General features: G+C 36.5%; 1 long non-coding RNA gene across 1 annotated transcript; it reads right to left on the reverse strand.

The window, feature by feature from the left end:
• Positions 1 to 6,341: 6,341 nt before the first annotated feature.
• LOC122091267 lies at positions 6,342 to 9,328 on the reverse strand. Its single transcript, XR_006143903.1, has 4 exons — positions 9,209 to 9,328; positions 8,929 to 9,020; positions 8,606 to 8,656; positions 6,342 to 6,694 (listed from the first exon to the last, which is right to left on the reverse strand). It is a non-coding gene; the product is annotated as an uncharacterized LOC122091267 (long non-coding RNA).
• Positions 9,329 to 17,204: the final 7,876 nt, after the last annotated feature.

The following is a 17,204-nucleotide window of genomic DNA, read 5'->3' on the forward strand; positions in this document are numbered from 1 at the left end:
TAAAAGTATCGGGCTGGTCAGGCTCCGTCGAGCCTACCAGTGAAGGCTCGGAATTGACATCCCTAATCCCAATTTCAGTTTTCTCTTGGCTTTCTCAACTATTATTTTCAATATGATTGAGCATAACTCTAAAGCATCCTGACTTTGCCTGGTAAGTGCATGTAACAAATACTAGAGGGGCCTTCGGGATTTTTTACCTTGGAGGCTGATTCACTAAGATGCAATTTGCATCATAGGGGCTGCAGTCTTAAGGAAAATCACTACAAGAAAACACATTTATGGCGACGGAAAAAAAGCGTCGCAAAAAATATAAAACCGTCGCTAAAAATAGCAGCAACGGTTAATTTTTAGTCGCCAATTCCGTCGCCTATACTGCCGCAGCTAAAAATAGGCGACGGAAAAAGATAGGTGGTTGGAAAAAATATTATTAGCGACAGAATTATATTTTCCGTCGCCAAATATATTTTTAGCGACGGCATTTGCCGTCACCTATAACTATATAAATAATAAAATAATAGACGAAATTTATTTATAGCAACAGTATAAAAAAATCCGTCGCAAAAAATATATATGCCAACGGCTATTATCCGTCGCCTAAGCCTAATAATAATTTATTTATAGCAACGGTATAATAAAACCCGTCGCCAAAAAAAAAAAAAAAAAAAAAACACACACTCTCTCCCTCTCACTGGTTCCTCTTGCAGCCTGGATATTTCTGGGGAAAATTTGGACCTGTCTTTTTCAGGAAAGAAAGCCAGAATTCAACTCTATTAGACGGAATGAAGACGACGCAGCACATTGCATTTGCATTCCAAATAAGACAATCAGAGAAACTGACCAATTTTATTGAAGAAAAGTTCATGGGCATCTCTGGCCAGTTCCACCAAAAATCCTTGCCTAATCAATCTAGAAATCTGGCATATTAGCATATGGCAGAAGTATTTACATCTAGGAAAAGAGCTAAGGTTTCCAACATTTGCATAATCAAATGTTGGAGAGTGATTTACATGTTATCTCATTCCCAAGTGTACAGTCTTCTACTGATATCCACCGACAACGACGTCGATGATCAAATCAAATCAAACCCTTCTGATTTCATGTGTATCTGTTAGAAATTTATCTAGATATCTCTGTCTTTCATTGCCTCAATCTGTATTTATATTCTTGTATGTTCACTAACTAACTAGTGGTGGAACGAAAAGGTAACATAAAGAATTGAGTGAAAAGGAAGAAAATATATAGTGGAAGCTTTAAAGGGTATTGCATTGTAATTGTAATGGAGTTGTCCCTTTGAGCGGTAATGGTAGATGACAAAGGAGAAGCTAAGGGACCATTTACTAATCTTGGGAGTAGTTACTTGTTTAATTGATGAGGACAAAACATATCAATGGGAAGCAATTCATACTTGTTAAATACATTAATGGTCCTACATAGATAAGTAATATATATGACCAAAGACCAGTTCCAACCTCTCAATTCTCCCACCACATCCAAGTAAAAGAAATAAACCAAAGTAAATGTACAAGGAAACCAAAGTAAATTTACCTCCTTTTTCATCTATTAGGGAGCACAACAACAGCAAATAGAGCAATCAAAATTAACAAAACCGAAGTGTAAAACAAGGGGTAAGATAGAATCTGTACCTAGATTGCTTTTTCGCCCACAACCTCTGTAACGTCACTGCTGGCAGAGGTTAGACCAGAGAGAGAGGGATTGAGGGGGGAGCAGAATTGATCCGCAAAGAAAAAGAAAGAGAGAGAGAGAGAGAGAGAGAGAGTCATAGGGAAGAGGAGAGAGAGGGGCGGTTTTAGTTAGAGGAGAGACGTGAGAGAGGGAGACTTTTTTTTTTTTTTTTTTTTTTCAAGAGAGACTTTGAATTTCACTAAAACTGGATTAATTTAAAAAATAAATAAATAAATTAGATTCACGAGGTTTTGAGAGGGAGAAATACTATAAAAGCATGTTTGTGCGGGAAAAGGAAACCGGGAAAACCAAAAGCATAAGTAAATTAAGAAACCTTTCCCGCGTCTAAAATTCCTAAATGATTTTGGTGTTAATTGGCGACGGTAATAAAATTGCAGTTGCCTAAAATCAATGACTGGCTACAGTAGTGTTTTAACCGTCGCCAAATATAAATGATTATATTTTGTGACAGTATAATTTTTATCGTCGTTATAAATCAAATTATTGTTGATTGAGCATAGGATATGAGGCGACGGTAAAAAATTTACCGTTGTCTAAGATATTATTTCACTACGGTATTAAAAAATTCCGTCGCCTTAAATAATTTTTTGTAACATTTAAATTTAACCCGTCGTTATAAAATGATGTTGCTATGGTATTTTTAATTTCGTCGCTGAAATTTTGTTTTGGTGACGAGTATTATTTTACAGTCGCCATAAATGTATTAGGCAACACTATCCATTTTACGGTCGCTATATATTATATTTGGCGACAATAGTATTTTTTTACCGTCGCCATAAATATGTTTTCTTGTAGTGATACAAGAGTCACAACCGTAACTACATTCCTATCCTTGGGGCTAAGAATGCACTAGTCCTATTGTAATTCCATATATACTGTGAAAAGAACATTAATTTTTGAGATCCCCTCACCTTTGGGCTTAGGAACCTCTAGGTTACTATCACTTTCTTTAACTTTGGTGGCATTACCTTTGGACAAATGTCACCTGCTTTGCTGCCCTGGGAAAAACCATGGAATAATAAGATGTGTCATTTTGGTGGATTCCACCTCATCTTGTCATGGTTTCCAAAAAAATTACTTTGCAGCAAAGAATGTGTGGAAGTTTACACCCTTTTCAATATTACACACATCTCGATTTAAGAACCCTTCCCAATCTCATGGTAACCAATAACATACACGTTTTTCAAAACATTGATTTATGTCCTCTTGTTTCAATGATTAAAAATAAATACAACATAAAATTTCAAATAAATATGTCGTATTAAAAAATTAGATCATTAAATGTGGCCCAAAACAAGGAATCCAACGCAAAAAATGGATTTCAATTTGACCTTAAAACGAACCTTAAAATGACATTTAAAGTAGTTTAAATAAAAACCCAAAAGGAACAAAATAACCAAAGAAGCCTTTTTTTTTATAAAGTACTTTCTCGGTCAACACCAGTCAACGCCAGAAAACTAAGAGTCAGTGGGTTTTCCAATGACCCACTGGAAAACCCAAATGGGTCAAAATACTGCTTGATGGGTCGGTTTTCTATTCGAACCGAACCGATTGATTCAGTTCAACCCTGAACTGGTTCAACCATATGTGAACCTAATCTCATTTGGTTCAAATTGATTCGATTCCTTGAACCATAATAATTCACTGAAGTCTATGGACCAAGTCAGTGGGCCTTGGCCAATTACTCTTTAAATAAGATGTTGGGCTTTAGTTTTAAGTTAAAACAAACTAACAAAGGAGAGTCCATGGGCCGAGGGCTCAGCCCATTAGATTTTATATGTTTTAATTTAAACAATGAAAGATCCAAGCTTGGGTCTATCATCATCACAACGTTAACCTAGCCCCTTTTTCTTTTTCTAAAACTAAACTTCTACCGCCACCACTACTGCTGCTGCTGCCGCCGATCCTAATTAGCCACAAAAGAGGTTTTGCTCAAACTTCAAGCACCCACAATGGCATAACTAGAGGGTGAGCGACTACAAAACCTTTCACCAAGGATCGTCCCTACCCGGAAAACACCATTCCGGTGACCAATGCCAAAAACAAAACGAATTAAATTCCATCACCATAAGCCGATTTCAACCCAAATTAATCAGAAATTAAATTCCTAAGATTTTTTTTTTTTTTTTGAAAACCCCAATATTACCATAATCAATGGTTGAAACTGTGGTGCCGATCATCTCTATGATCAGCATGGCTATAGATTTTCTCAGTAAATCTCCATGGCTTTTTTTTTTTTTAATAAGTCATTACATATTTGAAACCCATCACTGAAATAGATCTCTGTTATGAAACCTTACTTTTAAACCCATAATAATAATAATAATAATAATAATAATAACTCATTCTTATTAAATATTCACAAACATGATTCAAGTATATAAAATAAAACATATATCGATTCTTGTTCTGTATGGTTGGCTTTGATACCACTTGCTAGAACGACCATGGATTCGGTTCCAAAACCCTATTTAATGAAGCCACACAGAGAAACAAGAACACAAAATTAATAAAATTATGGAGGATCGATTCGTACCTTTCACTTAGTATGCTAAAGACGATTGATGTTGGTCACTCCCACTTTCGCTCTCTTGACTTGGCTATGGATCTTCTACAACCCCTTAGACCTCTTTGGTTCCCTTACTTTAGTGGTAAAGTGAAGAAAAATGAATAATGGTTGTAGGGACCCAAAACATAGTATTTATAATATTGTCCTGCACCCAAAACCCTAAACCATAATGGGTTGGCTAGCATATTCCTAAACTTGAGAATGGATCGAACCAATTCATGCAACTTGACTCTTACCCATTTAATCAACTCGAATAATTAATTTAGCCTATAAATCCAACACGAACTCCTCCGATGAGGATGAAGGGATCCTTCCCAGAATCAAATGTGATTCCGCAAGGAGAAAAGGATCCTCCCACCGGCCAAAACCTCCATCACTCTCTATTTATCTTGATCTCCAACCCCAGCCATGAGAACCATTCAACCCCAGCGTCAACACATGAGGTCTGCTCTTTTCAATGTTTCAATCATCCATACAAACTCCTAAACCTTCTTCTTTCATTGTAAAAAATCACTCTAATTCTTCAATCATTGAAAGCTTGTTGACCCAAGTCAAATCATTATAGATACTTTTGGTAATTTTGAACACATTTTCTTAAATCCCATTATCGTTGACACAATGAGGTGTTTACACTCTACCCAATGCAACCAAATCAATAGTCTCTCTCTCTCACATACACACGCAAAAGCAGGCCTTTTGCTTCCTTAGTAAAGCTTTCACCTTCCAGATCAAATCACAACCCTATAGTTTTACATACTTATACCAAGTCTTGGTCTTTTAAAAACCTTTTCTACTTTCAGGCTGCTTGGTTTTTCCATCTTTATTCAATAATTTTGTTATGGAGAAATGGGATTTGATTGGTAATGTTGCTTTAACGGTTAAGTTAGTGGCTTTTAGTAGACTTCTACAAGGGTGGGACTACAATGTTTTTGGTCATATGGATGGATTGAAAATGTGGTTTCAAAACTCTTTCCTTTTTAGTGATGCTGCTGGTAATGTTTTCTGAGGCTTTAACCTTAAATGACAATCTGATTAAATGGATCTTTGATGCTGAAGAGATCTTTTGGTTGCGACAAAATTATATTAAGGATGGGATCAGAATACTCAGTTCTATTATGTCGTAACTAAGCAGAATTTGAGAAAACATAGGATAAATTTTCTCCTTGATTTTGATCGTAATAAAATTTTAGACCCCCTAGTATGGCCAGGATTTTTGCTAGCTATCATAGGGACATCTATACTACTTCTAATCCTCTTGATTCCATCCTTCATTGAGTCCCTCACTCCGGTTATTTCCAATTCAATAAATCTTGCCTTGTGCTCTAGTCCTTCGGAGGATGAGACCAAGAATGCGATATTTAGTAATGGAGCTTGTAAAGCTTCTGATAGTTTCCAAGCTTGCTACTATCATAGATTTTGGGATTTAGTTAAGGATGATGTTGTTCATTTTGTTTCTAATTTCTTAATTTTACTCCAATGTATTAACTCATGGGATTAATCATACACTTTTAGCAATGATTCTAAAAAAAACATGTTGCTTTGGTTGACGACTTCCATCCTATTAGCCTTTGTAATATATCTTACATGATTGTTGCACAGATTATAGCTAAAAGTTGCGTCTTCTTCTAGATTTTTTCATTTCTCCTTACCAATCTGCGTTTGTACTCGGGCATCAAATAACCAATAAAATCATTATTGTCTAGGAAATATTTCGTTATCTCTCTCATAAAATAGGGAAAAGGGAGTTTTTTGGCTACCAAATTAGATGTCCAAAGTGTATGACAGATTAAAGTAGGGCTTCTTTAGAGCAATTTTCAACTTCTTAGGTTTTGATTCTATGCGGTGTGACATGGTTTGCCACTTAACCTCATCTACATCTGTCTCTCAAGTTGGCCAGAAGTTGTTTTGAGAATATAGAACCTTCTAGGGGTATACATCATGGCTGCCCCTTGAGTCCATTAATTTTTCATCTTAGTTATGGAGTTTTTTTCTACTTTAATTTGTGCTTCTAGAGAGCTTAATATGTTTAAAGGTGTTAAAATATCAAGACATGCTCTGAAATCTCTCATTTTTTTTTTATCAAAAGAAAAGAAAATTCAATAATTATATATGGCTAAGTACATATATGTTCAGATTAGTGATGTCTATGTGTGAGAGTTTGGTAATGATATTAGTAGCAATAAGTCGCATGAGTAGAACTACTTCGTTTGTAGGCCTGAGCATGTAGGTTGGTATAGATACAAAATTATGAACATAGAGAAAGAAGGACTATGCTCCAAGGCCATGTTGTCGTAGTGCTATCAAAAAGTGTGTGATTCAATTCCTCCGAATCGCTCCATACCTCCCCTATATTCCACCCATCATTGCATGCTCATTTAAGTCGATATAGAAATCCTTTAGCACTGGCTTCAAAAGTTTTTCCTGTCATCATATAATCAGCATATAATGAGACACATCTTCCATTGTTAATAATGCATGTAGCTCAGGTAGAGGTGGTTTTATTAGTATTACTAGTATCTGGAACATACAAGTACAGGTGTGTGTAGGGTAGGAAAACATATTATATCAGGAACTGTTGGTTGGGGATAAATCACCTGGTTCCTAATAGTTTGACAGTAATGGTCAGTCAATTGCTTGATGGGGTTGAGGATAGAAAAAGGGTTAGGTTTTACATAAGCAAAAACAACTTTATTTCTTTGGGTCTATAGGAAATAGCAGGTTATAATAAAAATAGTAAAGAAATTGTTCAGATCATCTACAGGTATAATATTAGAATTGAAAAGGGACAATATAAGAGACTTAAAAGATAAATCACATAAGTTTTCCGTTCTCAAACCCAATAGGCCAGCCGCCTGGATTCTCATAGAAAATTCACATGAAACGAAGATGTACCAAATAAATTCATGATGAGTTTGGGAAAGTCCACAAGTTGGATCAACATCCATCCATTTTCCCAGTATGTCTTTGGTAGGGATTCCATCAAGAGCAACTCTCCGGAAAAAATCTTAGGTTGTGTTTGGTTGTATAATTCGTTAGAGTTATTTTTCTGATTTGGCATAGATTCCATAGAGAGTGGTTCTGATGAATGTTGCTTATTTTTGAGACATTCTGGAAAATTGTTTGGTTACCCATAGTTTTGTTACGTATTTCTTCTTGACAACTACCTGGTTAACCTAAGGTTGCATTTGATATCGTTTCTATTCTGTTTCTGTTGTTTCATGTCAGAAACGAAAATTTCAGTTTTTGTTTTGAAACACTGTTTTTAAACAAAAAAATGGTGTTTGGTGAATCGGTTTCTGGAATAGTTTCAGAACAGAGAAACGACAGTTATGGCGTTTGGTTAAACTAGTTTCAGAAACATTTTATTTTTATGAATTTCAATAATTACATAAATAAGACAATCATTACAGAAATACGTTATATTAAAATACTATCACAAATTGTTAATGTCTTTTGATAATATTAAAGTAGTAGTTGCGAAATAAATAAACTGGTTCCAACCCATAAAAAAAAAAATTATAAAAAGATCAATGCCTTACTCAAGTGTAAATTAAATATTCTTCACTTTTTGTTCAAGTCCTAAGACTTGAATGCATTGAGGACTTCTTTCAACTTATTTTTTGGTTGATTTGGATTAGAATTTTTGAAATGAAACTTGGTTTAGATGATTCCATACGAAATAAAGATTAATAGCCACAAGGCCCACAACACTAATGAGCCATTGCTATCCAACACATTACCAGTTAGGATCTTCTTCTCTTTCTCCCTGCTTTGGGGCAACATAAAATGTAGTGGCATACATTTGAAATAGAAGAAAGTTTTCTTCCATCGGGTTTGAATCATATCATTATCTATGATTCCATCCCCTCTCCACCTTACGTTGATTATTTATTGAACCCACATCTTTTCCCTCATTTTAGATCATAAAACTGGGTCTTGGAACTATAAAAGCAAGAGTGCAAAATCCGATTACACCTCAAAAGTTCAGCCCTCCCTCTCTCTCTCTCTCTTACACACACACACACTCATTGGCCATGGTCATAGTTAACATGTTATTTGTTTGTTATGAGATAAATAAGAAACACCAAAGATTAGGGATGAAAGGGGACGATCATCATCAAGAGCATAACTTAGTGACATTGGAGTCATGTCTTTTGGTGACAATTCACAAGACCATCCATAAGAAATCAGCAATTAGAGAAGAAGAAAAAATTACATAAGAAATCAGCATAGGTTGAAATTAGAATAAGAAACATATCAAGATTCTTAGCCATTAATAGACATTAAATAGACTATCAAGAGATTTAGGCGAAGGAGTTAGAGAACATGTACCTGATTCTCTATGAAGAAGCCGACGAACTAGGCAAAGAAGTGAACCGAGCTCTGTGTGCAACAAAAAAAAAAGTTAGAAAAAAAATTATTCATCAATACAAACCGAACTCTGTTTTCCAAATAGTCAGGGTAAGACCATCCTCTCTCAGGTCTCTCTCTCTCTCTCTCTCTCTCTCTCTCTCTCTCTCTCTCTCTCTTTGTATCACAGTTTAGGGTTTCATAGAACACAACTCAAAAAACCCCCTAGCGATTAGAGAAGAACAAAAAGGGAAGAGGTTCAGACGAGAAGAACAAGAAATGGAGGAGACGAGAAGAACCGTTACCTCTCTATATGATCTATTTGAGGGTTTCGAAGAAATTCCTCCTGAAAATGTTGAACGTCGAAGATATGGAACCCCAAAATCGATCGCTATCGCTGGAATTTGAAAATCAGTTAACGATTGTCGAAAAAGCCCTAAAATATGTCCAAAAACCCTCTATGATTATAGTAGATGAAGAAGAAGGAGAATCAGTTTAATAGAAGAAAGAAGAAGGAAGAAGAGGAGAAAGAAGAGAAGAAGAAAGAAGAAGAAGGAGAAGAAGGAGAAGAGGCAAAGTTCTTACCTACAGGTCGTAGATGGCGAGCTCCTCTTCTCTCCTCTCTCTATGCGCGAATTGAACTAGACAATGAACTATCGGGAATGATAGTTCCAATTTTTATCAAAATGAAACGAAACACCCCCGACGGAACGGCTCCTGGGTGTTTTGTCAATCCCTCATTAATCATTTTTTTCTCCCTTTTTGTTTTAAAAACACTGAAACGAAACAAATACACACCAAACACAATATTCCGTTTTTTTGTTCTAGTAGAATGAAGAAACGGCAGAACCGTTTTTAAAGAACGATACCAAACGCACTTTAAATCTATGAGAATGATTCTGTAGATTCAGTCATTAAAAACTGTTTGGTTACTTAATCTGTCAGGTTGATTCTTTGAATTCAATCTAAAAAAACTGTTTAATAAATTTCATAACAATGAACTAACCTACTTGCACTCCATGGATGGTATTCCATATTTTCTTTACTTTTGCCATCATTAAAGTTAGAAATAAATTGATCAACAAAAATTTGTTTTCAACCAAAGGGCATATTTAGCAAAGGGATGGACTTCTTGTTGTTAGCTTTAATATTTAATGTGGTGCCTTAATTTAGTAATCATATCCATCCAAAATGTGGTGCTTTTTTTTAATTGAAAATGAATAGCAGCTGTCAAAAGCCGGTACCTTTTTTTATGTTCAGATTCTTCTGCAAGAATACCCCAAAAGGACAGATCACAAGGCACATTGAATTACACTCCTTTTAAGGGAAAGTCAAGCAAGCTACCAAGGGAGCTTCACTTCACCTAATCTGCTCTGTTGGGTGTTGTTTTGTGCTAAAAACTGAAAACTGGAAGGAAAGATAGGGAATGATCATAAGAGGAAGAAATCTTCGACGTCATCATCGGATCGACCAGAGAAGAAACACCAGCAACAACATTGGAAGAAGATCCAAAATAAATAAGCAAATAGAGAAAAAGACCAATTTCATATTCCGTTCAAACACACAAAAAAACCTTAAAAATAATATTACATTTAAACAATCTAAGTCAAAATTCCAGAATCATAAACTCATAAGAAGGAAATTAGGGCTAAAATATTAGAACTGAAGAGAAGAAAACATCAAACCTGAAAACTGAAGCAAAGAGAGATCAGCAAAACCTTCAGCTTGGAGAAGGGAATATGCATGATGTTTGGTCATTCTAGTACTCAAATGAAAGGTTTCGGAGCTCCTAATCGGAACAGAGAAAGGAGACAATGGGGAAAGCAAGGAGGCGATGTTCATCGTTGGTGTTGAGGCGTAGTCGTGGGTGGTCTTCATCTTTGATGAAAGGAAGAAGGTAGCTTCTCGATTTTTGTCATTCCAACGAACCACCACTTAATTGGGAGTATTTATATGAGGGGTAGAATTAGGTGTGTCTGAGATGAGTTTTGGTATTTACCTTCTTTCTCATACGAACCACATTTAGCTTTAGATAGGTGTTTCAAATGAGTTATATTTCTAAGTAGAAACACATCCTAAAGCAACCAAACAATTTAAAAAAAAAAAAAGGAATCATGTTTCACTAGAAAGACCTTTCAACAAATTATACAACCAAACACATCCTTAAATTTTGAGAGGACATTGGGTTTCCAGAAGAAGCGCCACCAATGTGAGAAAAGAGATAAGCACGTTCACCTATTAGATGGTCCAACTGGATTAGTATAACTACCACATGTTAAAAACATGGAGGCCATTTTGATAGTTAAGGTCTCTTTTTTTGAGAGATAACACCACCATCTATCATTGTCAGAGGAAATGGGAATGCACAAAATTTTAATGGTAAGGGGTATAGGAATCATGGATGAAAGCAAACTAGCATTCCATTCATTACCCTAAGCGACATCACTGACCACATGGAGGATGAATTCAAATGGGTAGCAATATTGAAATTAGGAAGTCTAAAGTTGGGATGGAAGGGATCCATGGGTTAGTCCAAAACCTAGTTTTGTTTTCGATTTTTGTTCCCGATTTTCACATATACCATTTTCCTGGGGATAGGAAGGATACTTACAATATTATTCCAAGTAGGAGAACCTCCTTTCTTCAAAGTGAAAGGATAAAAAATATACCTATTAGGGAAGTATTTGTGCATTAAAATATGTGCCCATAGTGCATTATCCTCAGAAATAATTCACCATCTAAGCTTCAACAAAAGAGATTTGTTTTGATTTTCAGATGTCCTTAATCCTAGACCACATTCATGTTTTGGAGAGAAAATTTTATTCTATCCAATTAGGTGTGATTTTTTTTTTTTTTCTGATTTATGTCTCTATTCCAAAAATGGAGATATATGGAATCCAATTTTTTGCTAGTGACCTTGGAAAATGCAAAACAAGACATGAGGTAAGATGGTGTGGATGAAAGAATAGTTTGGATGAGGATCGTCCTTCCTGCAAAAGAAAGAAGGTTAGATTTTCACATGGCAATTTTTTATTAACTCTTTGAACAATGTGGTTAAACCTAGTACCCCTAGCTCTAGTAGGGAATAAATTGGTGCCAAGGTATGTGGGGGATGTCTAGGATATTGCAGAGAGCCAATTTCCTGGAATGTTCCACATTGGAGCTGACAGCTAAACCACTTTTTCCACAATTAATGGCAAGACTAGACAAGTTAGAGAAAATGTCAAGGATGCATTTGATGGTAGATACATCATTGGGGGTGGCACGATAGAAAATGAATGTGTCATTAGCAAAGAACGAGTGTGAAATATTAGGTGAACGTCATTCAACCTCAATACCTTTAAACATTTTAAGGTCCCTATAGGTAGAAAGGAGTCTTGACAAAGCCACAATAGCCACAATGAACAAGAATGGACTTAGGGACATCCTTGTCTAATCCCCCATGAGGGCTCAAAAAAAAATTAAAATTTGTACCTTTATATTTGATAGAGAGAGTTGAAGAGCTAATAATATAACTAATCATATCTCCCCATTTCTCACCAAACCTAAGAAAGTCGGAAAGAGCACAGAGAAAGCCCCATTCAAGTTTATCATAAGCTTTGGCCTTGTCAAGCTTGATGGCAAGTACCCAGTTTTACCTTTGGTATGTCTAAAAAAATGAAAAATCTCCTGGGCAATGATAATGCTGTCAATAATTTGTCTACCATGGACAAAAGCTGATTGGAATGGGGAAATAACATTGGGGAACATTCTCTGTAGCCTTCTTGCCAAATTTTTTGCAATGATCTTCTAAGAAGTGTTGCAACAGCTAATGGATCTGAATTCCTCAACATGAGAAGCATGTTCTCTTCTAGGGATAAGGCAAACCAAGGTATGGTTGACACCATGAAGATGGGAGAAAGTTGAAGAGCTAATAAGATGACTGATCATATCTCCCTATTTCTCACCAAACCTAAGAAAGTCAAAAAGAGCACGAAGAAAGCCCTATTCAAGTTTATCATAAGCTTTGGCCATGTCAAGCTTGATGGCAACGTACCCAGTTTTACCTTTGGTATGTTTGAGAAAATGAAAAATCTCTTGGACAATGATAATGCTGTCAATAATTTGTCTATCAGGGACAAAAATTTATTGGAATGGGGAAATAACATTGGGGAGCATTCTCTTTAGCCTTCCTACCAAAATTTTTGCAATGATCTTATAAGAAGTGTTGCAAAGGCTAATGGGTCTGAATTCCTCAAAATGAGAAGCATGTTCTCTTTTAGAGATAAGACAATCCAAGGTATGGTTGACACCATGGGGAAGGGAGATGTCCCGAAAAAATTGGTGATGAAGGTACAAACATTCACATTAGTAAGATCCCAAAATTTTTGGTAGAAACAGCTTGGAATCCATAAGAATTTGGGGCCTTATAAGCACCAATGGAGAAAATTGCATTGTGGATTTCATCAAACGATGGTATTCTAGTGAGGATATCAACTTCAAGGTTGGTCATGATATGGGGGAAGAGACATTCAATAAATGATGGATCAAGGGGATTGCATGTGGTAAAAAAAAGGAAGATAGGAAAGTGACAAATTCTTTTGCACTAAAAAAAATTTTTTTTTACCACTTTTGAAATCTCTTAATTTTTATTTTTATTTTTATTTTTATTTGTAAAGCCACAAAAAAACATGTTGTCTATAAAGCTATCCTTGACTTGTTTTCGGATTTGTCTGGTCAACATATAAACTTTGGTAAGAGTGGTGTCTTCTTTAGTTCAAATGTTTCTTCTACAATCAAAGAGCCTTAAGAAGTTTATTGGGGGTCAAATTAATGACTTGAGATGCTATCGATCTCTGTACCAATCTTTTTCATTGTCACTCTAGAATCGAAATCCTGAGAGGGGTTGTGGATTGGGTAGAAAAGAAAATGACCACCTAGAAATCCTATTTCTTACTTATGCTGGACGTTTGGTCCTTGTACATTCTTTCTTGGTTTCTATTCCCACCTTTTGGATGAGTTGTTTTGCGGTCCCTAAGAGTTTGTCCTTTAAATTAGACTCAATTTGTGCTCGTTTTCCATGGGTGGGAGGTAATGATGATATGAAAGGTGCAAGGTTAATTGCATGGGATATTGTTTTCTCTCTTAAACCTTTAGGTGGCTTGGATTTGAGGGGTGCCTTTACCCGCAATTCTGCTTTGCTAGCAAAGTTACCTTGGAGATCATGAGATCGGATCAAGTTCATGTACAGAAACAATCTCATACGTCCCTGGTTCGTAGATTCAAAATCCACTTTCTCTCTCTTCATTTAATAGATTCCAAATCCATGGACTAGGGATTTATGAAATTGTTCTCATATATGAACTTGATCCGAATTTGGAGATTATTAGTTGATGCCCCTATGTTGTGGCTAGAGTTCTTATAGCAAAATACTGCCCTAATAAATATCCAAGGGCCCGTTTGTTTAAAGGGGTTTTGCTGGGTGGGATTTAAGGGGTGGGATAGTTGTATGAACTATTCCACCCCAACAAAAATTAAGTTATTTGTTTAATAGGGGTGGGATTTTGGGGAAACATAGTAACAAGTCCTGTCGGCCTAGTGGACAGTATTTTCTCCCACCCCAGCCCTCATCAAAGTCCCACCAAATTAGTGGAACTTTGATGGGGTCTTTGGCAAACCTCCATCGTTTCAATTGGAAAATGATCGCCATTGTATGTTCTTCACTTCATCCATGGCAACAATGCATCATTGTCAACTCCCCTGCAATGGGGGTGATATATGTATGTTGTGCAGGGAAAAGCCTACGGATGACGAAAAGCTTATATGTAATAATTGCGCTACTCCTTGGCATCTTAGATGTCTCTTTGTTCGTATGGAAACCCTAGCTTCCGTTCTTCAGTGGGAATGTCCTGATTGTGCTCTAGCCGCAGACACGTTTTGGCTCTTACTGTTGGAGTTCCCTTAGCATCTGTCATTTCTGAGCCTTCTAGCGATTTGATCGCTTCGATTAGAGTAATCGAGGCCGATGAGTCTCCAACGGCACAAGAGAAAATGGGAAAACGGCAGGAACTCATGACCAAAGGCTTTTCGGTCACCAGATCATGATGATGCCAAGATGAAAAGAAGATGAAGACGAATGATGTCCTCAGCGTCCTAGATGAAAGCTTAAACTACTCGTTTTGTATGCCGATCATCTCGCTTTTTCCCTCTCTCGCTCTCTCTTCTTTCCCCCTTTCTCTTTCCTTCTTTCCATCTCTCTTCTCCAACCAAACGCTGTTGGGGTGGAAATTTTAAAATTTACCTCAATTTTACTTTCCCTATTTTTCACCTCACTAACATCTGGGTCCCATACTGACAATATTCCCACCCCCACCACCCCTCTAAACAAACGAGCCTAATTGATGGTTCTATTCAATGTAAAGAGGGTCCAGGGTGTGGAATAGGATCACCTCTGTATTGGGGATGAAAGTGATACAAACATTTGGGAGGATCCTTGGAGACATACTTTGCCGGAGTGTCGTATTCTTTCCCATCGTGTTATACACCCTTCTTATATTACCATTAAAGATTTTGTGGTCAACTACACATGGAATGCCCCTTTACTACAAAGTATTTTACCCTTGCTTGAGGGTTTCAGAAATTTTAAATCTAACATGTCTGTCTTTGATTCTTTTTGTTGTGTAAATTCAAGGTCTGAAACTTTTTTCTACTAAGGGAGTGGTGTTTTTTCTCAAGAGAAATTCAGGTTCGATGGCCACTCAAAGAGGTAATGTTATAATTACTATTTTTTTTTCTTTTGAAAATTAAATATTCATCCAAAATTTAAGGTGTTTACATGGAGATTGTTATTAGATGGTTCCCTTACCATGGCAAGAATTGGTGAATGGTCTCAGTGTGGACCCCCTTTTATCTATCTACTCCTCTTTTATACACATTTGGGGATCTCACAATCTGAGCTTTGTTGGTTTTTGGAGTAGTAGCTATTATTTCTTACTTCATCTGGCTCCATGGGAGTCAAATCCTCTTTGGTAAATCAAAACCTAACCAATTTGGATTTTTAAGTAATGTTAATCGATGGATATATGATTTACACCTTTGTCTTTTTCCCTCTCATTCTCAACAGTTTACTGTTTTTCCTTCTCTTACGTGCATCTTATTTAATTAATTAATTACCGCTCTCAAGTTCTCCTTTGATTAATAATGTAGGGCGTTTTGATAATGCCTCAATATGGTTTTGAATTAAGAAGGATATATGGATGATCTGGCCGTGGCCTTTCTTTAATTTACTTCTTGGTATTTTTATCTAGCTTTTAGTACTCTTTACTAGCTGTTTAGCTGAAAAAGCTAAGATGATGAAGATAAGGACAGTGGTATATAAGAATATTGATAACTTTGAAGCGAGTTACTAGCTATGGTTTTTAATACAATCTTATTTTTTTTATTAAAAGAAAAAAAAAAAAAGTAATTTACAGCACCACCACCTAGAGAATGTCACTATTAGAGAGGCACCCCTGTAAAATACCAAATCACGCTTGTATCCCCTACCGTTAGTCTCTGTTAAGTCAGGATTTGACTTGACATATTTACCCTTTTGTCTAAAACACATAATGTCAATCCCATTTTACCCTAACCCCTTTTTTCTTTTTTTGGACTAAATGCCTCATAGCTAGTAATGGATAAAAAATGGATGAATACCATTGCACATTGGCTCTCCAATTGTGTATCTTTCAAAGTTAACCGCTAGAAATAACCAAGTAAACTAAAACAACAAAATCCAAATAAAATCAAAAGCCGAGCAGCCGTGTTAGTCTTGCTCAAAAAGTATTGAGATGAACAAAACCAAAAGTAGCAAGCAGAAAGCTCCAGAATTGGAACTTTTCACCTCCACAGCGTACCTTCATCCCACCCTGCACTCAAGCCTAGATGCTCTTTTATAAGTTGTCAGCAAGAACAATTGCTGCCTTCCCCCAAGAGAGACAAAATCATCCTTCTGATTGACCCAGAAACACCTTGATATGTATTTAGGGCTTGCAGAAATCAGGAAGCTGGAGGCCTTTTACTTCCATTTGCTTATACATCCATTGCCAGTTCTCTAGCGTAACCTCACCCCCAAGCGAACGGATGACAGGAGCCCAATTTGCAGCAGCCCTTTCACTAACCCATACAAGAAGCCACTTGCAAAGAAGTCATCATCTGCTCTAGTTGCATCAATTGCCGGTGTCACCCCTACGGCTGGAACTCTGAGCGTCTCTTTCCCATGCTTTGCTATGCATCCATTAGGGTCCAGTGGGCATGAATCACCACCACAAACCCCGGTCAATACCGTTGATTTTCAGAACAGGGATTGGTTCTTTGATTTGGGGAAGAAGAAGAAGAATGATAAGGACATACTTGGTAGTTTACTTATGAGGGTATTTTGGTATTTTAAAAAAATAACCTAGCTGATGTCAGCATTTAAGGTATTTCCTAACAGAGACTGACGGTGGGGGATATTAACATAATTTGGTATTATGCAGAAAGTGTCTCTCTAATAGTGGCAATCTCTAAGGGTGGCACTGTAAATTATCCAAATTTACACATACTAGTAAATACACACATGCAA

The sequence above is a fragment of the Macadamia integrifolia genome, chromosome 10, assembly GCF_013358625.1.
Source record: "Macadamia integrifolia cultivar HAES 741 chromosome 10, SCU_Mint_v3, whole genome shotgun sequence".
Classification (NCBI taxonomy): Eukaryota; Viridiplantae; Streptophyta; class Magnoliopsida; order Proteales; family Proteaceae; genus Macadamia; species Macadamia integrifolia.